This window comes from Meriones unguiculatus, chromosome 1, assembly GCF_030254825.1.
Source record: "Meriones unguiculatus strain TT.TT164.6M chromosome 1, Bangor_MerUng_6.1, whole genome shotgun sequence".
NCBI classification, from domain to species: Eukaryota; Metazoa; Chordata; class Mammalia; order Rodentia; family Muridae; genus Meriones; species Meriones unguiculatus.
This window is the reverse complement of record NC_083349.1, coordinates 48454470-48480007: the sequence shown is the minus strand read 5'-3', so window position 1 is coordinate 48480007 and position 25538 is coordinate 48454470. Positions and strand designations below refer to the sequence as shown.

The 25538-nt window shown below is 42.3% G+C and overlaps 1 protein-coding gene across 8 annotated transcripts in view; it reads left to right on the top strand.

Moving 5' to 3' along the window:
* Sgms1 (sphingomyelin synthase 1) overlaps window positions 1-25538 on the top strand; it is a 258253-nt gene that overhangs the window by 134106 nt on the left and 98609 nt on the right. For 6 of the 8 annotated variants that reach the window (XM_060388375.1, XM_060388374.1, XM_060388373.1 and 3 more), the window contains one exon: window positions 12951-12993. The exons of the other annotated variants lie outside the window; for them this stretch is intronic. The gene's annotated coding sequence lies outside the window, so the exon portion shown is untranslated. The remainder of the gene's footprint in view (window positions 1-12950; window positions 12994-25538) is intronic. 8 annotated transcript variants of the gene reach the window in all.

Sequence of the window (25538 nt, the reverse complement as noted above, 5' to 3'; positions counted from 1 at the left end):
CTGTTTTTAATTTCTTCTATTTTCAGTGGAAGATAAGTTCAAACAATTACTTTTGATGTTAGATTCACATGGGTAACTGGATGTGGTGGTTTGAATGGAAATTGCCTCCATTGGCCCACAGGGAGTGGCACAATTAGGTGATGTGGCCTTGTTGGAGTAGGTGTGGCTTTGTTGGAGGAAGTGTGTCACAGGGAATGGGCTTTGAGGTTTCAGGTGCTCATGCCAGGCCCAGTGTCACACTCTTCGTGCTGCCTGACAATCCGATGTCAAACTCTGAGCTTCCTCTCTAGCACTGCCACCATGATGATAATGGATTAAACCTCTGAACCTGTCAGCCAGCCTCAATTAAATGTTCCCTCAAAAGAGTTGCTGTGGTCAGGGTGTCTCTCGCTTCACAGCAATAAAATCCTAAGACACTGGACAGCTGTCGTGAAGACATTATAGGAACAAGGTTAGAAATTGCTTCTGGTAAACAGACCCTCTCTTTGTTAGTAAACAGGCCATTCCACTGGCCTGCTTTCAGGGACCTAACAGTTTATTATGTCATCACCTGCCATCATCGGGTATGCCAGGTGTGTGCTGTGGCTAAAAGGGCCCCAGCCACCCAGATCTCTCACTGTTCTGTTTCCCTCCCTCTCTCCCACCCTTTGACCCTCCCTCCCTTCCTTTCTTCCTCTTTCTCTCCCTCTCTCTCTCTCTCTCTCTCTCTCTCTCCCTCTCTCTCCCTTCTGCTCTTTCTCCCTCTGCCCTCTGTGCCTTTTCTCCTTATTTTTTCCTGTTCCCTCTCTGTCTGCCTGGCTGTCTGCCTTTATCTCTTCTTCTTGTCACAGCCTTTCATTCTCTCCTCTCTCAATAAACCTCTTACACCAGATCTGTTGCCTGGTATAATTTCTCAGGGGTCCACCTTTGCATGGGCCCATCTAAGGTACCCCATTCCTCACTCGCATTTTTATCCTATCACTTTCTGCCTAATAGTGTCAGCAAATATAATAATTAAAAAAAACTTGCATATACTGAAAGAAAAATCCAGCTCAGATAATTTGGTAGCTGGACAGTTATGTGTCCAATATATTGTTATAGAAACAAACTATTTGGAGTTCTGCTTTAACCCGAGTCTCCTAAGGGACCAATGTTACTGTGGCTTTAGTCACACAAATCTCCAACCTTGTGGCAGTGAGTGAGTGAATAAAGTATTCTTAGGGCTGAGGATATAACTCAGTCACAGAATGCTTCCCAGCATGCACCAGTCCTTGAGTTCAATCCTTAGCACCTCCTGGGCCCTCAGATTCTCCTTGTTAGTGAGGGCCTCTCTGACTCTGCCAACTCTGACCTACTCAGTGGGCATTTGCCTTCAGACTGAGGAGGGCACCCAGTGGTCGGAAGCCAGGCGCCTAGCTGAGTGAATAATTTTCTGTAAGACATTAATTTCATGCTCCTTCTAAACAATGGAGATTCATAGTGTACATTAGCCACGGGTCTGAGACTCTTTGAAGAAAAGAGACCAAGGTAACTACAGCTCATGAATGGATTTTAGTGGCATGTGATTGACATCCACAGACCTAGGCATGTGGAAGAGGAAGGACCTCAGTGACGAAAGTAGTTTCTGCAAATATTTAGGAGGAACATGGAACCCTTAGTTACCCAACCCTAGGAGTAAGCCACAGGGGTGTTTGCCTGTGCGTGAAGCTTAAAGTTGTTTGCTTGAATAAGCTGTTCCTTGAAAAGTTATATTTAAACTACATTCTTTTATAAATGACACAAATCCTTATATTAAATCTCGGGATTCTGACTACTTGTAGAAATCTTTGATTTTACTGTATAAATTCTTGCATAATTGTATTTTTATGTATAACATTGTTTTACATCAAACTCCTGGATTTCGGGTGATGCATTTTGTGACTTAGAAAATGAATAATACTGCTACCTCCTACTTCTGTTTGTGTGAAGAATTATTTAGTTCTATTTTTTTTCCATGCCTATAATAGTTCTTTTACGAGGTACCAAGGTATGAGCAGAGAATCACAAATCCACATTTTGAGAAGCTTGAAATTTGCAGGATTTAAAAATGTTTGTCTGTAGGAAGCACAGTTTATAATAAGGATTGGAGAAACCAGAATTGTCAATCATGCTGGCCTATTTTCTTCAATGGAAGGGAATGAATGACTCCTTTTCACCTGCAAGTCTTGAGTGAATGCTGTCTGACAACCCGTGTGATCCTTTGCTGTTCTGATGGGAGCCAGCCTCCACCTGAGAACTGTTTATATTCTGATAGGAGCCAGCCTCCACCTGAGAACTGTTTATGCCCTAATCCTGGGCTCCTCTCTCAGTGAATAGAACTCACCCTTATGAGAGAGGCCCTATGTCCTTTTGCATCCTCCACCAATTGAATATGTCCTTGTGCTTGTCACAGATCCTTCTAGCTCTGAGCTCTGTCTGTCAGCCAGTAGAACTCATTTTTCCTGTAAAGGTCACAGGTGCTTTGCTACCTTGTTAAGCTTTGTTGTGATAACTGTCATGTGGAAATCCCTTTTCAAGCCTTTGCTATGCTGAAATGTGTAAGAAGAATAAACTCCGAGGTTAGTCTCTGGAAGATTTTGACCCATGCCTGCGCCTGTCATGGATCACTCCCTGTGGGCTGTGAGGCTTTCAAGGGGGTTGTCTTGACGATTGCCTACAAGTCTTTGCTACTTTGGATATGTATGCATAAGATAAGAATTATGCCCCACTTTCTTAATTATGTGTTCTAGCTAACTTTTCATTACATAGACCTGGCTGTATTTTAGCTTTGATTTAGTACATGCATAACATTTGTTTGCACACTATGTTCTGTATGTACATGACAGGACTTTATTTACACACCATCTTCTTTGTGTGTTTAATTGGATTTTGTTTATATTGCATCCACCAAGAAGCATATTCAAGGTTTGGGAGAAGGTCTGCTCAGTAAACTGCCTGCTGTTTAAGCATGAAGACCTGAGTTTGGAGTCTAAGCACCCATGCCAGGAACCCTAGTGCTGTGCTGTGGCTTGGGTGGACAGGCAGATCCCTACAGCATCTGATTGAAATGTTGAGCTCCAGGTCAGTGAGAGACTATCTCCAAAAGGAAGGGAGACGGTGCTAGAGGAAGGCACCTGACATAAACTTCTAGCTTCTCTACGTGCCCATGGGAATGTACACACACACACACACACACACACACACACACACACACACACTTTTATCTCTAGAAACTGAGATAGTAATTGTTAAAAAAAAATCAGCATGAGCAGCACATGCACTCAAACACACCTGCAATTGGCGTAGGGTGGATGTCAATGTTGTCCACGGATCTTTGTAGGAGATTAAGAATGTAGTTTGCTTGTTTATGACAGAGCCGTTTGTTTGCTACTCTCCTCTCTCTCCAGCTGAATTGCAAGGATCTGGCTTTCAAACAGCACAGGGCAGTTATTCATAGTTTGATGGGGTGTAGCTGACTACTTGCTAAGAGTTATAGTAAATACTTTCCTAGATGTTACAATGAAGTATTTTAAAACAGACCACGTGGTTTGAATAAAAATGGCCCCTATAGGCTCATATATTTGAATGCCTGGTCAGCAGAGAATGGAACGATTTGAAAGGATTACAAGGATTAGAAGGTGTGTCCTTGTTGGAGAAGTGCTATGAAGGAGACATACTCCAGGCCCAAGTTTGTCTCTCTGCTTTTGTGCGGATCAGGATGTCTCTCTCGACCATTTCTCGAGCACCACACCTGCCTGCTGCCATGTTCTTTGCTATGATGGCAATGGACTAAGCCTCTGAAACTTATAAATAAATTCCTAATTAACTGCCTTTTTATGAATAGCCTTGTTCGTGGCATTCAAATGACATGTTAAATGACATTTAAAGATATAAGTGATTGTGAAAAGCAAAGAAAGATTCGTTTAGTGTGGCCAAGTTGGGAAGAGGAACAAATAAAAAGGGCCCCATAACCCTGAATTATCTTAACAGTACTGATGTGAGCTTTGAATTTAATTAGAGCTAGGGGAAAGGAGTGTGCATAAGTGGACAGTTCTGGTCAAGGTGATCTGGTTGGCAATTGTATGAGCTCTGGTTCTGCAAGGTGATCTGAAGATGTGCTTATTGAAGTCTTTGTATGAAAGGACCAGTCTGTTTCCTACAGACTGGTGACTAGTCCTACTCCAGAGCCAGCCTTGACTGAGGCCTCACAGGCAGGGATAATTGCTCTTTTCTGGGGTAGGGAGGTGTCTATCATTCAAGGTTCTGTCATCCTGGATCCCAGGGGACTCAAGAGGAAAGGTGAAGGACAATGGTCTATCTTTGGTTTTTCAGCTAAAGAAAAGGTGACACCAGACATAAAATGGAGGCACAGATGCTAAGCTTCTGTCCTCAGTTTAGTGGCTTGTAGACTTGAGTGGAGTCATTGCTTTTTCGGTAAACGTGGCTTCATAGAGTCTGTTCCAATTATATTTAACTCAAGTAATGTCGAAATTACAGGAGAATTTGAGGAACTAGAGAACAAAACACTGTTATATTTGGGTATTATGTTATTTTTCTTCCATGCATCTCTAGCAGACAAATTTTATTTACAGTGCTGTGGGAAAAAAATCACTTAAAACTACTGTCAGTGATCTATCACCCAGCCTCACTGATTCAGACAATCCCAGAGGTTGCTCTAGTTAACTATCTAGTGCAGGACTCAAAGGATATCTGAGTCTCTCTTGCCCATTTTCAAGTCTTACACAGTTTTTCCTGACATCATTTGAAAATATTTTTGAGCAATTTCATTCATTGAATAACTATAGGTTCGGGGTCTGAGCTAACTGCTCTTTTTACTTGCATTGAAGCCTGAACAAGAAGAGTGTTAGGATAAATCTGTAGAATTCTGTCATCTTGTGTGTGAGCATGCTCTTCACCCCACAAACCAGAGTATTGACACAACTATAGCCAAGGCTGTAGCAGCATTCTGACTCAGGTATTTTTGCCAATAATCAAATAAGATTCTATGAACTTACTAGTTTCTTTAAGAGAGAAAGAGGCAGGGCCCTGAGTACAATTGCATTTTTAGTGGGAAAAATGAAATACTATAAAATTCAAATTTGTCTACAAATAACTAAAATGAGATAGTCTCTGAACTGAGTTGTTTTAAGAATTTGTATAGCCAAGTCTTTCTGTTGTAATTATGAAGTCAACAGGCTGAGAATTTTACCATGTGACAGCTGCAAACTGGAGAGTGCTTTCTAGGTGGATAAATGCTGTGTGTGCCCCTTTGTTTGGCAAGAAGACTGATATATCAGAGCCTACCATATGGAGATTGTAAGATAGGCAGCAGAATTTTGAGTCCTTCACAGATATCAGCTTCATTTTATAAGTGAATAACCCGAAGCATTGAAAATACTAAGCTGTATTTCTTTAAAAAATATTGACCTAAGCAATGTAAGGCCTTTTTTCCAAGTAGTCTAAAAGACAATAGCTGTAACTAATATGGCCATAGTAATTCTTTTTTTTTATAAAAATTTAATATCACGAGCTGTGCTTTTGATATATTGTTTGCAAAAGTCATGTTATGTTTTACCCCAAGAAAAGATTAGGATGTAAGGGTGTGGATCTGAGAACCCCAGATGCTCAGAACAGACTGGAGGCCTATTGATTTCTGTACGCACTTGTCCTGTGACGCTAAGTGTTCCTCTCGACCTTTCACCATGGGTCTGGCTTTCTTGTGGACTTACTTGTATTTAGTTCTTGAGGCAGAGTCTCATTGGCAGAGCCCATCATTTTAGGTAGTAAATACATGGCTCTTGGCCAGTTCAGAAGTGACTCTTTAAGTCAAGAGGTTTTTTTTTTTTTTTTGGCTCAGTCAGCTCTGTCTGTGCATGGGGTTGTATCAGGGGAGCATAAAAGGCATCTGTACTTGAGGGTAGAGCAGAGTCCCCGGGAGCAGCTGATGACATACCTTGCAGGCTACTGGAGGAAGTCAGCCAGTTTTTGGTTTCTAGCATTTTTCTTAGTCTGCCTTCGGAATGAATCTTACACAGGCCCACGAACTTTTATAGGCTGGGATTTGTAGAGAGGGCAGTGCCCAGGACTGGACTTGTAAACATGTGCTCTGGCCTGAGGTAAACTTCTCAGCCATTTGATTTTAATCTTGTCCCAGGCAAACTGGAATTCTTAGTTCATCTTACATTCTTATTTGTTTGCTATTTTTGTATCTTAAAGGAACACAAACATTTGTGTGTGTGTTGGCACAGTTTTTTATGGCGGCTTGGTTTGATAATTCATGTGGAATTTTCTTTTGAAGATGTTACTTCAAAGTACTTTAAATTACCAGGTCCTCATTGTTCTTTTAATTTCTGGTAAATACCTATTCTTCTCCATATCTTAAAAGAACTTGGCTTCAAAAGGCAAGGCTCTTAGATTTGTTGCTAAGACAGTTATTAAGTTGTTGAACTATGTATGGGCTATTTGGGTATGATGTAACCTGTGCTCATGGGACTTTCTGACAAGGAAGATAGTGTCTCTAATTTCAAATGGAAGCTGCTTAGACTAGAATAGATAAGAGTTGACGTAGAGAATTGAAAGAATTAAGTTTTTTTTGTTTTTTTTTAATATATTGTGTTGCTTTTTTTTTTTTTAAGATTTATTTATTTTCTTATACAGCATTTTTCCAGCATGCCAGAAGAGGGCACTAGATCTCACGACAGATGGTTGTGAGCCACCATGTGGTTGCTGGGAATTGAACTCAGGACTTTTGGAAGATCAGCCAGTGCTCTAGACCTCTGAGCCATCTCTCCAGCCCCAAGAATTAAGTTTTTAATCCCATTTTTTTGCTAAAGAGAACTGTAAAATAATAATATTCAGATATAATATGGAGGTAACTAATCGCCTAAACTTAAATTTTACTTGGCACACATATAATAGTTTGATTAAAAGTAATTGAGACCAAATAAGACCAGGTAGGTAATTTCTCCATTACTGTAAGTTATTTCCGTCACTTTTGTCAGGCCAGAAAGGAGAGAGACGGCAGTAGAGGGTCCTGAGAGGACAGTCACATAGCAGTGCATCCTATGAAGTACAGGTGGTTCTCTGGTGAGAGAACTGAGGAGCTTGGTTTGATTTAATGTAACTGGTAACAGAGGTCCACGTAGGCCTTCACCAGGTCTGAACAGAGTCTGTTGCATCGTAAACACAGAGGCAGTGAAATTCTTGCACTAAGGAAACTGTGATTCAGTAGCATACAGAAGGTTATTTGGGCACTCCTATGGGTTGGGATTTAAAAGCAATTCAGACTACTCCTTTAAATTGGAGGCATGGCATGTTGCTGAGGTCATCCAGCAAGACGTGGTGTTGCAAATTATTTCAGCTTGTAAACTTCTTGGTGAAAGCTATTGGAACCAGAGGCATATTCTAGCCATCCAAAGGTAACACAGGGATTGAGGCTTGTCTTTCTGGAAAGGCCAGTGTTGATAAAAACAAACCCTTTGAGATTGTGGACACAAGTTCCTAGAAAAAAGCCGAACAAGTGTTGAAGATTCTGTAAGGCCAATGACTGATTAGAATTTTGCAGTTCTGTAGCCAAATTATCTTGGGCCCTCATTAGTTGGGTAAAACTTATGTGTTTGACCAAACGTCCTTGTAATTATTAGGCAAGTCCTTTTGGAATATACTAATAGACAGCTAACTCCATGTGTGACTTCCTTTTGTTTGATCTTACTCTTACTCCACCAGAACGCGGCATTGGGGTTACCTGGTTTCATATTCCTGGGCCATGCTCATCCATATTTGGTTCTGGAACATGAGAACTGTGTTTTCTTGTTTCAAGAAGATTCTTTTCTGTGTCCCCTGTATAGTTGTTCCCATCAGTGAACCACAAAAGAGGGTATTTAGCCTCTTAGGTTCAGCTCTGGGTTCAGGTGAAGCCCCTAACAGGGAGTAGTTGTTTCCTGATGTTTGTTTGCCTTGGTGGTGTCATCATTGCGCAGCTCTACCCTTTGCCCAGTGAAAGGATGCAGTGCCTTTTCTTTTCTGGAACTCGGTCACTCTTGGTGAAAAGCCGTCTTCAGAGGTCACAGTCTAAACGGCATTGTTTCCATGCTTTGCCGGTTTGTGTCATGCAGTGACATTTAACTTCTTCCTTTCCTGGAGTAGCCGTTTTCACTCTTTTCTTAAGCTTGTGGCCTCTCTGTGTGTGATCCCCAGCACCTGTGACTCTCCTGCCCCAAATCTTCTCCTTCATCTCCTTCATTTCAGCAGATTACAATTTATAATTCTGGCTTCCTCCCAGGGCATCTCTGCTCACAGCTGTTCTTTTCTGAGGAGAGGGGGAAGGAAAGCCAGTTTCCAAGGCATGCGGAGAAGGGCTCAACCACCAGAGTACTCGATGGAGTTTTGTATTTTCTCTTACAATCCAGCGGAACTCCTCAGAGAAGAGCGTGCTCTCTGTTCCTAGGAGAAGCCTGGACTTCTGGGAAGTCTGTCAAGGTTCAGGACAGCTTGGGAGAACACACCCAGGTGACCCCTTGCATGTTCTCTTGGTTTGTCTCGAATTGCTAAGACCATGCCCTGAAGGGGAGATGAAGGGGCTCCGTGAATGCACATGATTTCCTCCCTGTGAAGAGGGCTGGCGCCAGCTGGAGGAACTGGCAGCAGGGAGGGCAGCGATTCTCAGCCTGTGGGTCCTGACCCCTATGGGGTTGCAAATCAGATAGTTACATTACATTCATAACAATAGCAAGTGTACAGTTATGAAGTAGCCATGAAATAATTTCGTGGCTGGGGATCACCACAACATGAGGAGTATATTAAAGGGTCACGGCTTTAGGAAGGTTGAGAAGCTCTGTTCTAGAGGGAGACTGTACCTTTCAGCTCTCAGAGCCAGAGACTGTGCCTGGTACATTAGAGATGGCCAAGGTTGTAGAGGCTCTTGTTGAATTAGCAGAGAGAAGGAAGGGATGGCCTAGTTAAACTGGCTTTATTGGGCTGCTAGGCATTTAAGAAAGTGAACAATAACGTCATATTCTTTAAAGCCAAATTCTTTAGTTTCTAAAATGTACTATTTGGAAGAAAGCTTTTTCATTAGTTTTCCTAATAAAGTACAGTCTTAGTGGGAAACCATATTTAAATTGTTGTTGTGCTAGTACTGGTCTCTGTGTTATTCATGTCTATTTACACATGGTCTCCTTCCAAGAACAAATAACTGAACTATAACTGGCTTGCATCCGGCTTCAGAAACAAAGCATGCTTGCTGCAGTTTCCATATCATCTGTGCCTAGCACATAATGGTGACACGATGGCACTGTCTCTCAGTGTTGCTTCTGAGCAGCTCACTGCCTGTCCACCAACTGACCAACTGGCCACCCAATCAGATTGCCATCATGCAAAGAAACCTCTGATTCTCATCCTCTGATGAAAGAGGTTTCGAAAACACTAACCCTACAAATGCAGAATGGGAGACTGCCAGTGTCTTACGAAGTCCTGAGACCTTTGCTTTTTTTCCTTCCTCGGTTGTGGCTCTTGTGTCCACTCCTTTCTGCTCTTGGATCTTTTCCTACTCCAGTGTGTTTTTCTTGGAAGCAAATCAGCAGTAGTAACCACAGGGGCAGTTAAGTGTCTTCCTACCAGGGTTCTGAGGAACAGGGGCCCTTCCGCGTCTTCTGCACGCCATTGGGCTCTTGTCTACAGCGATTTATACCTTAACTTAAAAGATAGTAAGAAACAGGTTTTCAAATTATTATTACATGTTCTTTTTCTAACTCCTTTCTAACTCCTTTCATCCATGCTCCCCATCCATGCTCTTTCTTTGTTTACACACACACACATACGCACGCACACACGCACACATACACACATGCACGCATGCACGCACATGCACCTATTCATTCTGTGTGATGTTACTTGTATGTGTATGGTCCCAGGACTGACCACATAGTGTTAGATGACCAGTTATGGGTTGTTCCCCTGGGAAGACCATTTCTCCTGCTCTCAGCAGTCCCTAAATGCCTGGAATTCTTTTTCTAGGGTTGAGGCCTCATGAGCCCTACCTTTCTATGTTAGTCTGACTATTGGTGTCTTTGTTGTTCAGGTCTTACGTAGTTTCCCCTTTTAACTGAATTCTAATTGATGTTTAAGGGCATGGCTGTAAGGATATTTGGGGACTTCCGCTCTGCAGACATTTGACCATGCATGTCTGTGTAGCTAGGTACCTTGCTTGTGTAGTCCCAGAAAATCTTGTGTCTTCACAGGAGACCTCCACTGCCAAAGCAAGCCCAAGGCTTTGACTGTGCTTTTACTGTGCTGTGTATTACCACACAAGAAAGTCCCCAGCGTGCATCCACTGGCCTAGCAGGTCAGCTCATTTAGAAGGAGTGTTTGCAAGCCTCCTTTTGCTTCCTGTCCCCAGGCTCCTTGCTAACAAGACACTTCTTCCATCTCACAGAAGGCAGGGAAGCCAACACTCCTTCTCAAGGTCGGAGGCCAAATAACTTGGAACTGGAAGATGAGACAGTTAGTGAATGGTTTGAGAAGACCCAGGGGTTTTCATTATGATGCTCGAGCTGTCATGGTCAGTGCTGCAGCCCAAATGGTTCAGCAAACTTGATGTGGGATGCTTTCCCCTTTCTTCTGGTGTAACACTGGAGAAGTTATGCAGCCTGAACAGTCCACATCTGATTAGGTTGTGGTTTCTAGGCTTCCTTCAGCACCCCGCCCCCTTTTTGCAGGGATTGAATGTAAGGACGTTCATGCGACAGTGACAGTCTGTGGTTATAGTTGAGGTATAATTTTATATTTATCATTGAGGATGCAGGAGGACCTACTAAGGCACTTATCTTGGCTGCCTCACCTCACACATTAGCTTTTAAAAAGCGGTTACTATTTTTCAAGTGGCATAATAGAAACTTCCCTTCTGAACAATGTTCCTGTTTTGACCCCGCTTTTTGAAATCACTTATAATAAAGAGGGAATATTCACCAAGGCTTTGCATATTGTTGTTCTCCGGGTTCCTCAGTAACCGGTGGCGTTTGTGTTCATCAGCATCTGCTTGTGAGGGACTCTGTGCTTTACTGGTGTCTCTTGTTGCAGAGAGGATGTAAGAGAGCCATTTAGCAGGTTTCAGAACTACAGTTTAGAAGTTTTGTTTTTTTTATTTTTGAAAGCTCTTCTCTGGGCTACAGAGTGTAAAGTGCCTGCTCTAGACGGCCATTGGGTTTGTTGGTCATTTGGTTGTTTGAATTCTCAGTGATATTTCATTTGATCTCAGTGACCCTCCGGCAAGAACCTCACAATGGAGCCTCTCTCCAGTTGCATGGCTTTAGTCCTGTGAACACTTGTCCTCTGTTTACTGCCGCTGTGGCATGGCTGTGAGACTTGCTTTCTGTGGAGTGGAGGGAGCCAAACCAGACGTGTGCTCTGGGAACTGGAAGGCTACAGGGGTCAGTGCGTTAATAACTTGGTCTAGCCTCCAACACATGCAGGCTAGGCTGTCTACCCTAGAGTTGTTTGTTTACATGCAGGAAGGAAATCCAGCTGTTTGGCCGGCTTCTTTCTCCTCCTTCCTCTTCTTCGCATGTTGTCTTCAGCAGTAGAGCCCTGCTTAATAATAGGAAGGCCCCTTCCCCGCTAGTCTGTCAGGATCAACTTCCCTGTCCTTGTAGCTCCTGGAGAACTTGCCATTGACAACTCATTAGCTACAGCATTTTCATCACCAGCATGGCATTATCTTTCTGAATAGCATTCACCTTCAGACAACTAGCATTTGCTTTCTTGTGTCCTTAAAACGTTTTATTTTGGTCCAGTTATAGGGATTCTCATCTTCAGATACTCTCTGAATAATAATAACCCCAAGTAACTTTGCCGCCAGCCAGGAGTACGTGGTGTCAAAGTTAGGTTTTCTTGTTTTTTCTGTTTCTCTGTATGAGGGTAATTCAAATGTGTATTAATTTTAAAATGTGACTTTATTTAATGTCAGGTTGGTCTTGGACTCACTCTGTTGCCCAGGCTGTTCACACTTAACAGTTCTTTTACTCAGTTTCCTAATGTTGGAGTAAGAATAAGCATGTGCCACTGTGCCTGGTTGCCATTTTTTTCCCTTTGATTTTTGGTTTTTCGAGACAGGGTTTCTCTGTGTAGCCTTGGTTGACCTGGACTCACTTTGTAGACCAGGCTGGCCTTGAACTCGGAGATCCGCCTGCCTCTATCTCCTTAAGGGAATACAGGCATTCATCACCATGCCCAACTGTGTCTTTTATTTCTTTAATCACACATATGTGTTGAAGGGATCATGCTGTATTTAGTTGAGACAACCTTTGAGGAAATGGGAGGAGGAAGCATGCCGAAGCCTTTTGTTCAGTGGGGTCATGTCTGTGTGCAGGTTCTTTGATCTCACACACACACACACACACACACACACACACACATACACACACACACACTTCTGTGTGCCCCTTACTTGCCCCACTTAGCTGTAGTTGACTGCCTTGTGAAGGAAAATATAAACATTTTGTTACCCCTTTTATGCCAGTGTTCTAGTCTGTATGGGTTGAAAATGGTGCTTGCCCACTGTATCTGTTTCTATAGTAAGTTAGTTAATCTGAATGAGAGGAGGCTCTTCTTAAGGTAAGAGACTAGAAATCTGGGTGTATGCCCGGAGATGGGCCTGGTGTGCAGTGTTTTTCTGGAATGGGGCAGAGGCTAACCCTGCTTATTTGCCCAGTTGCCCAGACTATCCTGCCTTAGTCTCTCCAGCAGGATAACTGGGTGAAACTGGCAGGGAAGAGAGAACATTTATTCCTCAATGGACAAATAACAAGGAGTACTAAAGACCAATAAACAGATAGGAGTGGTAGTTCTGACCAATGGACAGATAGGAAGGGTAGTAATGACCTTGTTTGTTTGTTTGCTTGTCTTTCTCAGCTCCTTTTATGAAAAAAATGTACTTTAATCTACTTATTTTCTCCTAGACTGGCTGGAAGACTGATGAAGAAAAGTAACAGCATGATTGAGGTAAATGAATGTTTAATTCCTTTATGCTCTAGTGTCTGTCTTCTGTCTTCTGAGGCAATCTAAAGAAATGATCACGGCCAGTTTGCATATGTAAAGATTGTACAGAGCAAGCAGTCAAATAGGCATTCCACTTAATTAATGTAGTTATAAATGTATATCAAATAAGCACTTATTTATTTAAAAAAAACAGAAGTATTACTTTTGTCTAGCCCAGAATAATTTTCTTCCACATATTTAATGACATAAATTACATCAGAATTTTCACTGCAAGAGTTGTTTCTCAGTGTTGACTGCACTGTTCACTGTATAGCATGTTTGCTGCTTGTCATCCAGGCCTTTTGGCACCTGACACTTGAGTCCAAACTGCAGGGAATCATTTGTGTAATGTCAGGACAGTTGCTGGCTCCCTTCTTCTAGGTAAACATTGAGGACCTTCATCTGGAACAGTTCATATAACTGCTTTTGTGAGCTCAATATTTTTTTCTCCCATGTTTTTCTTGTTGATTGTATTTATTTTTGAAGTAATTGCATATACACTGGTGTCTTAGTTGGGGTCACTATTGCTTTGATGAAAGACCATTACAAAAGCAACTTGGGGAGGACAAGGCTCGTATCAGCTTCTTACACTTACATATAGTTGTTCATCGTCTAAGGAAGTCAGGACCGGAACTCAAACAGGACAGGAAGCTGGAGGGAGGAGCTGATTCAGAGGCCTAGGGTGCTGCTTACTGGCTTGCTCAGCCTGCTTTCTTGTAGAACTCAGGACTACCACCCCGGGGGATAGCACCACCAACAATGAGCTGGGTCCCCTCTCTTCAGTCACTAATTAAGAATTGCCAATAGGCTTGGCTACAACCTGACCTTATGAAGGTGTGTTCTTGTTTAAGGTTCCCTCCTCTGGGATCACTTTAGCTTATGTCAAGTTGATATAAAACTATCCTGTTTAATAGTTAATAATTGGTTAATAGTTTCCTATTGCCCCTTTGACTAAAGATAGCCTTTTTAAATTATTTCGGTTGTATTCTCTTGTAGTCATGTATATATGTTTTCAAACAGCATGCTTTAAGTGTTATTTTAGTGGTTTCTTTAAAAAAATGAGATTTCTGGCTACTTCTTGTTGAAGATTTACTGATTGCCCTTGACCGTTCGGACTCACTTTCTCTTCTTGTTTCTCTGTCACCCTCCTCCCCTTTCTCACTTCCTTCTCTTTTTCCTCTCTTTCTCTTCTCCTTTTATCAGGAGTGGGGAGGGTCCAGGGGCTCATGCTGGACTCAGACTGAGACTTAAGCCTCTGAGATTATTAGATGTGTGCCATCATGCCCAGGTCTCTATTTGTCTTAACGCAACCATGTTATAGACTAATATTTGCCAAGTTATGATGGTATTTGGTTTTGGCTGAGCTCTGTGATGTATGTTGACATGTACCAGCCATTCTCAACTTTTGAAATTTTATGCTGAGGGCTCCCTCTCTCCTTTTCCCTTCCTTTCTTTCCCTATTTCCTTCCTTCCCTCCTCCCTCCCCCCCTCCTGCCTTCCTTCCTCCATTTTCCTGATGTTCATAATTTTTCACTTGCAACTCAGTTTGATAACTTAATTGTCCTTTTGTCCTCAGTTGTCAAAAATGATGGATCAACCATCCTTACACTGAATGGTTCCAACCTGTTCCTCTATCTACCCCTTTTATTTCACTGAACTCTGGGATTACAGATTATCCAGGATAATCTCCCCATTTCTCTTTTATTGTGAAAAATAAAGAAATCACATCATTTATTGCTATTATGTTCTTGAGACGTTTTTTCATCTTGGTAAAGTACAACTTACCTATGGCCTTTCTCTCCCCAGCCCCTGGAAGTCATCCTTTTCCCCCTTTAAGCCTTGTCAATGGAGTCTGCTGAGTTTCTTTGAGACTGCTTGCTTCCTAATAACCTGACCATTCATACATGTAGCAGCACATAATAGACTCTTCCTTTTAAGCATTGAACACTACTCCATTGACTATCCAACCATGTTTTCCTTATCCATTTATTTGTTAGTGGACATGCAGTATGGTGATGTCTGTTCTTGGCTATTAAAATAGCCACAGTGAATATAGGTATGCAAATATTCCTTCAAAATCCTAATTTTCAATTCTTTCAGATATATTTCATAAATGAATTAATAGACCATATGGTAGTTCTCTGTTTCTTTGTGGAATTGTTTACATGTTCTCCATGCCAGTTGTAACATTTTACATTTCTAAGAGTGGACAAGGGTTCCAGTTCCTCCACAATCTTGTTAACACTTGTTATTGTCTGTTCTTGTTAATAGCCATTCTGATGTGTGGGAGGCCATATCTCTTGTGCATTTGGCTTGCTTATCCTGATGCTTAGTGATGCACACTGATATGTGACACCAATACTGGACTAAGCAATACCAAATTTGCTTTCCAAATAGTATGTTGATATCAAGGTAAACAGACTTTTGTCATTTGAAGCAAGGTGAGGCTTGGTGGAAGTTTGACTTTATTTTCCTTTTTATTGAGATAAGTCCATTCACGTACAGCTGACCGTTTGCTTATCACCTGGGAGATGTCTCTGCCAGTGCATTGTGCATTGGTTATTTGGGTTTTTGTTGTTATGTGCTAAGAGATCTTTACATTTGGCTATCCATAACTTTCAGTTACATGATTTGCAGATGCAGTCAGCCTTTCACTCTGTTGATTGCTCCCTTTACCACTTAATTCTCTTATGCTTTGCTTTTGTTTCCTGGGCTCTTGTTGTCATGTTCAGGAAATCTCTTGGTAAATTGCATGCTGTTAAGCTTTGTTCTTGCATTTTCTTCTAGGAATTTTAGTTTCAAATCTTGCTTTTTATAGCTCAAATCCATTTTAACTTGATGTTTGTAAATAGTAGAAGATAAGAATCTAAACATTTTTTTTTTCTGTAGATTTTTCATCAGGCTGTTTTTTTTTTCCAGTGGTGTCTTCGTCATTCTGTCCTCAGCCTGCTGTCCCGAACTTTGGCTGGCTGCTTCTCAGCATATGCTTTCTCTCTGCTTTCCAGCATGCACAATGACCATGGTGTCCCTTACCCTCTTTGGTCTGGCTTCCAGATCTTCTGTCTTTATGGATTTATTATTACCCGACTTGGAGGGAATCGGAACAAACAGGTCAATTGTAATGGCCAGCTACAATGTCAAAGTATTGTTTTTAAAACTTACACCTGAAAGACTTAAAGAAGGTACCCCAGAAATAACTTACAAATTTACTTTTTATGTTTCTTTTATCTAGTTGTTTTTTCATACATCCTGCATTGCTGGGAACTGAGCTAGTGCCTTGAGCAAGCTAAGCAGTGTGGCCCTCAGCTTCATCCCCAAACTCTTTGCTTCCCTTTTGGTGACATTGATATGTGACACCAATACCGGACTAAGCAATACCAAATTTGCTTTCCAAATAGTATGTTGATATCAAGGTAAACAGACTTTTGTCATTTGAAGCAAGGTGAGGCTTGGTGGAAGTTTGACTTTATTTTCCTTTTTATTGAGATAAGTCCACGGGCTTTGGCTTTAGGTTTATAGGTTATTTGCTGCTTTTATTAAGAGACGGTGTTCTTTATATAATAAATATCTGTGTATCTGCACATTACCATGAAGCTTTAATTGAATACTTTTACAGTGGTAAGAGGGCACTAGGTTTTAGAAGTTTTGTTTCATGTTGTTAGTTGAGGCAGCTGCTTTTGTTGTGACTGTGTTTGGTTACTGCAGGTTGAATATGACTTTTTGTTTCCTTCTTTCTTTTTTCCTTTTTTTCTTTGTGTTGCCTTTGCTGCCCTGGAACTTGCTATGTAGACCAGGCTGGCCTCGAACTTAGAGAAATGTTGTGCCTCTGTCCCTCAAGTGCTGGGCTTAGAGGTGTACACCACCATGTTGGGCTGAGCATGATCTCCTAAAAGATGACAGAACTAAGTTCAAAACAGCTATCAAAAGTGTGGTTGTGTTTGTCCTTTGGCTGTCTGTTTGTGGTAGGTGGGGAAGTGGTTCTGCAGGAGAATACACGCCTAGCCTCCGTGCAGCTCTAGATTCAATCTGCATCTCCACAAAGGAGAAGGGGAGTCAAGTGTGTTAGCATGTTCAGTATACTGCTTATTTCCATTTGGAGTTCAGGAATGGTGTCTTGAGAAGTTGAGATTGAAGCCTAGAATGGCCTTGGGTTTCAGCTAGGCTTTATGTGAACCTCCAAATAGATTTAGAGCCTTGTAAATTATAAAAGGGAAGGAAAAGGGAATGAGAGGAGGTGGCTTAGTTATTGTTCTATAGCTGTAGAGGGTAGGACCTTCATGACTGGAAGCATGTGTAGGTAGGCAGCCGTGGCTGCTGGAACAGTAGCTGAGAGCACACATCTTTTCAAGTCGGTGGCAGAGATAGAGAGACTGGGCTTCGTGTGGGCTTTTGAAACCTAAAAATCCACCCCTAGTGACTCAGCTCTGACAAAGCCCCATCTCCTAGTCCTTCTTATAATGGTTCCAACATCTAGGGACCTGGCATTTAAAGAAATTAGCCAAGGGGACTTATTCTCATTCACACTGCCACAAGGGTTAAGTGTTTAATTAAGAAAAATGAATTACATGTTTATGATAATAAAAAAGAAAGAAATACAGAACAGAAAAGCTGAAACATAGGAAGTGGAGGGGGTGGCTGTTATAATTTTTTAAAGTTGCTTACCACCATAGCGCTGCTATTTCTGTTGAGCCATCCTTTTGCATTTGTAAAATGCATTAGCTTTGCAATTTTATGACGCTAGTGCTTAAACTGTTCTCATGGTCTAAGATCACCTCTCAGTTCATAGGAATGTACCATGTTGTCTGGCTGGGAACCTTAATACCTGGCAAGATTCTGGCTCAGAAACAACACTTGAGAATCATTATAAAAGAGCCAGTGGCTAGATGTGAAACAGTAGCTGTCAGAGGTAACAAGGGGAGCACAGCCTGAGCCTGCCATGCCTACCTAGATGTATGGAGTCAGGAGCAGGTGTTCTGTGGGAATGGAGCCAGGGCTTCGGACAGGCCAGTTTATTCTCTAGCCTGGAATGTCACTCCTTAGCTCCGGCTCTGTCCTTTTGTAGTCCTCCTGATTGCCTGTGAAGCAACAATGTGGTCGTGAGAATCTTGACTCTGGCCCTCTCAGGTGCGCTCAAGAGGGACTTCCTGCCTGGTGTCTTTTGTGGGGATGCAGTTCGTGTTGAATCTTGGCAAGTCTGTGTCCTCCAAACAAGCTTCTGCTGGCTCTTGTACACACCCTGGTCATCACCAAGGCCGCCTGGGATCGGGCGGCAGTGTGTGGAGTGAAGTGGACTCCATCGTCTGGAAATGGTGTGGTGTGCTGCCTCCTCCTTTTGAAGCCGAATTTAAGAACATGTTTAATTCTTGAGGAATTTTAATCTTCAACTGTACTTTAAAAAAAAATATTTGCTTATTCCTATTTCAGAGGTTCTTCCTTTGTATCATATTAGGATTGAATATTAATATTTTCAACTTCTACTGTTTTCATCATTTTGCTGACATTACTGTTGTGAGACCTTGTTTAAAATATATTCTATTTCTGAGGCAGGTGTTGCTGTGGCATCTGGTGTCATTTTTACTATCATCCTGTCCTTTTCAGTGCAAACCTAGTAAAGCTGATATGGAGAAGAAATGATGAGATTTTTCTGGAAGTCTTATGTGGTTCACAAACTTATTTCAGCAGTTGAATCCGCTTCATAGAGGACACCTGGGACTGGGGGTTCAGCAAAGCCTTAGGGTCAAATCCCCAGAACTGTAGACATAACCAAATGAAGAAAAACGTGATGTCTATGAAGTGCCCCCCCCACGCCCCCGTGGGCTTAGTGATTATTGGAGGTTGATAAGTTGTCAAGGATTCAGACTTGGAACTTAGGAGCATGACATCCATTCTTTGTTGTTGCATCTGTTTTAAAAATTAGGGGATTCATAATTTTAAAAGTATATGTGCTTAGGCTTTAGGAATGTTAATGAATTAGCAGTAACTATCCATCCTGATAATAGTTTGATCCTTCTTTTTTTCCCTCTCCTACCCCTGGGAATTGAACCCACGTGCCTCCTTCATGCCAGGCAAGTACCCTACCACCAAGCCACATCCCCAGCCCCACTGATAAATATTTTAATTGTGTACCCCACTCCTGGAAATAGGTGTGGGTCATTGAGAAAGACCTACCTGAGGCTTGTAGGGTGATGAATCTTGCAGTCAGAAGATGAGGGAGCCCACACTTGAGGCTGCCTCACTGAAGACACACAGCAGTGACATTAAGGAGCAGCCAGACACGACAATTTTCTTACGCTTCACACCCATGCAGGGCATCCTGAAGCTATGGTGACAGCATTCTCCATGGAGAAGTGGAAGGTTCTATCTGGGCCTGCTGCTTCCTCCCAGCAGGGATGTTTCTGGTTTAGGCTGGAAGGTGTGTCTGCTTGTGACATGTGCCACCACAGAGTAGGCTTTGCTGGATGTCAGCAGCATCAGGTCAGCTTGCTTTAGTGGTTGTGTCAAATAGCAGGGTGAGACTAGGATTTGAGCGCACCATCCTGCAGTGAAGGGAGCTTGTGGCATCTGCGTATAAATCTCAGAACAGTAGCTCAGACACCTGTTGTTGCCAACAGTAAAACTCCCCTTTCTTCCCTTGCACCCTTCTCCCTCTCCCTTCCCACGACCCTGTTACTTTTTGTGTCCCCCCCCCGCCCCAGACGGACTGTACTTCCCTGGTGCCCTGGTTAGAGGTATGCAGCACCAAGCTCACTGTTTTGTTCTCAAACTGATTCTACATTAAAAAACAAACAAAAAACCAAAACTGCTGTGCAAAGTTTTAAAGAAAATTAAAAACTGCTGGCACACACCTTTTATTCCCAGTACTCAGGAGACAGAGGCAGGCGGATTTCTTGATTTTAAGGCTAGCCTGGTCTATGTAATGAGTTCCAGTACAGCCAGTACCATATAAAGATACCTTTTTTTCAAACAAACAAGCATAACAAAATAAAAAGAAAACTAAAAACCACCACTCAGTGTTGATAAATATCACTGGTGATATTTTGGTGCAGAGTCTTACATTCTTTTTTTTACCTTTGGTTTTTCGAGACAGGGTTCCTCTGTGTAGCCTTGGCTGTCCTGCACTTGTTTTTTGTAGACTAGGCTGGCCTCGAAATCACAGAAATCCGCTTGCCTCTGTCTCCCTGAGTGCTGAGATTACAGGCGTTGGTCACCGTGCTGGGCTGAGGCTTCCATTCTTATTCCCATGAATAGGTATGCTTTTTAAAATAAGAAACAAGATGAAAATCATAATCCTTTCACATTTATTTTACCCAGTACAATCCATGCATTTCCACCACATGCTTAAATACCTTTCGTAACATGTTGTTAGTGGCACGAAGTCTTCTGTGTGGATAGCAGCATAAGTGAGCCGGCCCTGGTGTCAGGTAGACCTAAGCCTCATTCACAAGAGACCATGATGGAAAGAGACATATCAAGCAAGAACTGCATACTTGCCACTAATAATCACAAATCTTTAAACTAGCTAACAGTGATTATTAGTGATGGTCAGGAAAACCATTTTCAGTCTCATTCTCTGTTACACAGTATGATAGCCTCCTTGGAATATCCCTTTATAAACACCATGCAAGAGTGGAATAGTGTTTTGTTGGTTTGTTTGTTTTTTAACTAGTATATTTTGGAATCTCTGTTTTCTTTCTTTGAGGCAGGCAGCCTCTCTATTACAAGTACCTGAAACCTCTGGTATCTTATTTTCCAGTGGTTTAGGTTTCTAGTTCATTATGCTAGTTTATAAAAACTTCACATGTCCTCCTTTGTTGGCTAAATATTTCACCCAGGCTAGCTCTGGTTAGGTCAGTGGGCCACATTGGGCCAAGGAAGCCTCAGACCTCATGAGAGTTCCTGTTGTAGGCCTTGGCTTAGACACGGAGTTCAGCAATCACAGTTGACAGGAAGACAGAAAAGGGAACAGCCGAACCTGCGGTGTGGCATCCAGCTTAGTGGGAGAAAGATAGTGAGTCTATAATTAAGTAAAATACCTGTGTGCTGTGTCTAATAAGAGTGGAGGAGAGAGAGAGGAGATGAGGGAGTAGTGTGGACTGCGTGCACAGACGTGTGTCAACAAACGCTTTTCCTATGAAGTAGGGAGGTCCTAAAGCCTTGAGTGAGAAGGGACTGTCCAGCTATGGGCATGAGCGATGGGGGGTGGGGGGGAGCCTGCTTCCATCCAAGGCAAGGGCATCCCTGGCAAAGAGCTTTAGCACATACAGAGCCCTGAGACTTCCAAAGGTGCATGCCAGGCATCCTGGCCCAAATGTAGCCATGTCAGAATCTACATTCTCTTCAGGTTGCTCTAAAAGGAATTTCTTCATCTTAGAAGGGTGTCCAGCATCTGGGCAGAGTTTTGTACAGTATAAGCAATGAAAGCTTAGCTGTGTCAGCTCTCCGACCAAAAAATAACTCAGGAACCATTTCTGCCTCTTCTTTTTAAACAAAATGTGTTTTCCTGCAAAAGTTGTAATATTCTTGTGTTAAACATGAACATTGATATGTTCATGGAAGTTTTCACAGGTTGTGGCTTAGAGGACTTGTGCATGACTGATAAGAACATGGGCATTTTTCTCCATTTGGCTCAGAGGCTTTCTCAGAGGTTTTGTGAGCAGAGCCTGCAAGAGGGTAACTGATGGTGTCTTCCTGATCCAAGAACCCCTTGGTGACATCTTTGCACACTCCTCTCTTCCCTTGGGCTGGGGACTGAGTAGCTAGCTGGTGGCTGCTCTCCCCCATCAGCTGATGTTGTGGGGGCATGGAGGGGTCTTCTCCCACCCCTGCTGACTCTGGGGGAAGAGTGGAGGTCTGGGGTGTGATGTTGTGAGGGGGGTGACGGTCTCCCCCCTCCCCAGGCTGATGTTGTGTATGGAGTGGGGGGTTCAGTCCATATATGCTACTTTGCCTTCTTGTCCAGGATGAAGAAAAGATGCTTAAAAATTGATTTTGGATAAACTGATTCCCAGGGGATGCTGTTTATGGTGTTGGGACTTTCATAATTATTGTGAAGTGTGGCCCTCATGCTCATCCTTAGAATCTTGACTGAAGAACTTTGCTGTTTGGGGCCTCCCAGTTGTAGCCGTATTTACTGAACTTGGTGGCAGTAAAGATCTCATATAGCACTAATGTTTTAGTGGTGTTTTGCTCTAGAGACAGTTTGTGAGGATGCTCTAGGGTGAAGAATGGAAGTCCAGGCCGAGGAAAGCCTTTACTCTGTGTAGACTATTCAGTCTGTTGTTGGAAAAGGATTCCGATTACAGGCATTCGAGAGGAAGAGATGCTGCTATATCAGCATCCAGGGGAAGGAGCTGGTTTTAAATACCAGGCTTCCCAATAAATAAAAATTGTTTTATTATCTTCCCCGTTTCATTCCCCGAGAGCTTCCCCCTTGTGTAGCCAAAGCTAGGATCATACTTGCAATTCTCCTGCCTGCACCTCAGAGTGCTGCATGTACCACCCCCTCACTAGTTTTCTGGTTCCACCTGATGCCAGTTTTTGTCATCTATTCATAGCCTATAATTTTTCAGTGGCTTATATTCTTAGAGCAGTCTTGGTTCAGAGCAGAGTAGAGCGTCTCCCACAGGGGTGCTGCACTTGTTACGGCTGACAGGCTTCCATGGGCACACCTTCATCACCTGAGGAACCACACAGACAGTACACTCTGTGGATATATAGTGACACATAGGGCTGGGTTTGAGAGCATTTGGGAGAAAAGATGAAGAGTCACAGGAGAATGAGAAAACCTGGAAAGAAGGGATAGTCAGTACTCTGGAGGGCAAGACATTAAAGTGATTCAGGAATCTGCAGGAAGTCAGTGTTGCAGGCTGCTGGGTGGTCACCCTTAACTGAGAACTAGCTGTTGTCTTTTTTTTCCCCCATAGGTTGACTTTTTATTCAATGTTAATGTTACAGAGTTCTTACACTGTCAAACCATGCCTGAGAACCCAAAGAAAGAAATGGTGCAAAGGACAGCCTCATTCACCCAGACAGTGTATTAAAACTTGATTCATGTGCATTTTGATAATTTCGCAATCTTAAAAAATTATAACAAGACTCAGAATTTACATCCGCTGCCGGTCTTCAGCATTGCAATATAGATTGCCTGTAGTAATGCTGCAGGCCATTGATGATTTCCAAGTAAGGGCTGTACGTAAAGTGGTGGAAACAGGAAACTATGAGGAGATTCCTAAGAATGAGACTCAGCCTGTCTTCCTTTGACACATGTGCTGCCGTCGGGTTTATTATACACAGGCACATATGACCGTAGGTTGGCCCATGGTTCTAGGCGTGGTGGGCTTGGGAAAGCATGTGGTACATAGTTGCCTAATTCTCTGTGCTACGGACATGGTGATCACTAAAAAGGAAGTGAGCAAGGGTGTTTGGCTATTACGCAGCTGGCAGAATATTACTGATAACTTTTGGGAGTAGATTTGAAGTACTCTTACCACAACAAAAGAAGCAGAAAGGGTAATGCATATGTTAGTCAGTTTGGTGTGGTCATTCACAGGGTAAGTCCAGGTTTATCAAGGTATCAAATTACACATGATAATTATATAAATTTTCTACATCTCATTTGAAAAACAACGAAGAAAGGGAATATGAGTTATTTTGGCTGGAGCTAAGAATAAGAAACACGGTGGTAGAGATAGTTACTGAAATAAGCTTCTTAAAATCATTCTGTTCTTAAAAGTTTTAACTGAATTTGCAGTTTTTTAGTATTAATATGGCATGTGTGATGTAGAGAGAGAAAAGAGTCCTGTATTGTTTCTAAATTTATTGCACTTTTTGTTTCAGTGTTAGGGCCTGGAGCACTCTAGGCTGTACTATTCTTCTCACTCCCAACCCCTACTTTTTTTTTTTTTACCACTTCAATTAGTGAGCTTCTTGTCTTTTACCAGACTGAGAATTTCTCACTCACAAGGTGTAATCTATTGTTCATCTCTCTGGTGACTGTTGTCTTCCGTGGCATAGGATACAGTAGAAGTTTAAAATACTATTGAATGGAAGTACTAGGACAGTTGGGTCTGTCTCATACTTTACTTTCACAAACATGCCTTTCCTCTCGCTTTGTTAGAAGTAGCCTTTACATTGTTAAGGGTGAGGCCGGGGCGATGATGGCTCAGTGGGTAATAAACGCTGGGTGAGCATGGAGGCCTATGTATAATTCCAGTGTTTGGAAGTCAGGGACTGAGGCTCCCCAAAGCAAACTCAGGGAAAAATCTCCATGTCAGTTATAAGCCTTCGCGTGCACATGTGTGTGGAGATACACACACATACACACACACACACAATTGTTAGCAGGTTAAATAAAGTTAAATGTGATCTAAAGACATTGCTTTTAATTCAAATTTTAGGAACATTGTAGCGCAAGCGTTCATAGAACAGTTTGATAGGGAGCTTGCACTTCTTCCTTTTTGATGTAAACTGCTCAATTGGTGTCTCACCAGACACAAAGGATGTTTCTGTTGGGCATGGTGTCTCAAACCTCTCACTTCCGCTGAGGGGAGGCTCAGGCAGGTACACAGAATGTTTGAGGGCAGCCTGAGCTGCACAGCAAGATATTATCTCAGCAAAACAAACAAAAAGCCAATAAGAAAGAACTCCAGAAAGTTTTCATATGCCCATTCCTGTCCTGTTCACGTTCCCATCATGCGCCAGTTCCCATCACATGCCCATTCCCATCAGTGGCCTATGCTGATTGGGCATGAGTACAGATTGGATTGTGTTGACAGGCACTGGCTCTTCCAGAACCTCAGATACCTAGTTACGAGTGTGTGCCTTCCTTTGCGGAATGTAAAGATGCTTTTGAGAGTGACAGTTGTTTGTGTGTGTCAATGTGTTCCTTTCTGGTGCTGAGTCATATTTCATCTAATGAGTTTACGTATTTGCTATTTGTGTACGTTAGGGTTGGCTTCACTTTGGGTCTCCTATGAAGATCATGAACGTAATCATGTGTCTCATAAACATGTGCTTTCCTTTCTTTGGGATATATACTTAAAGATACTTCCTCAAGGAAATGTGTGACTTTGTAAGAAGTTGTCATGGTGTTTAAGGGGTTCTACATTATAGCATTCTCACCAGCAACAAACGGGTGGCTGTCTAGTTCTTGCCTGCACATCCCCGCTCCTCTTGCTCTTCTCAGATTTAGATGCAGTCTGTGCATGCAGGTTGTTTTGTTGTGGTTTCCTATGATTTCCTTGATGACTAATGTTGGACGTGGTTTTTCATACTCACTGCCAGTTTATGTGTCCTCCTTTATGAAATATCTAGTCAAATCTTTTTCTCTTTCAAAATTTGGCTTGTGTGGCTCTCTTACTGATTCCTAGTAACTTATTCTGCAAGCACGTTCAAATGTGTGCCTAGTGCGTATTTGAGATTATCGATTACTTTTTCAGTTTCTTTGTGGCTTTGAAAAGATGGGTACTTTGATCTTGCTGAAGTCCAAATGATCAGTTTTCCCATTTATC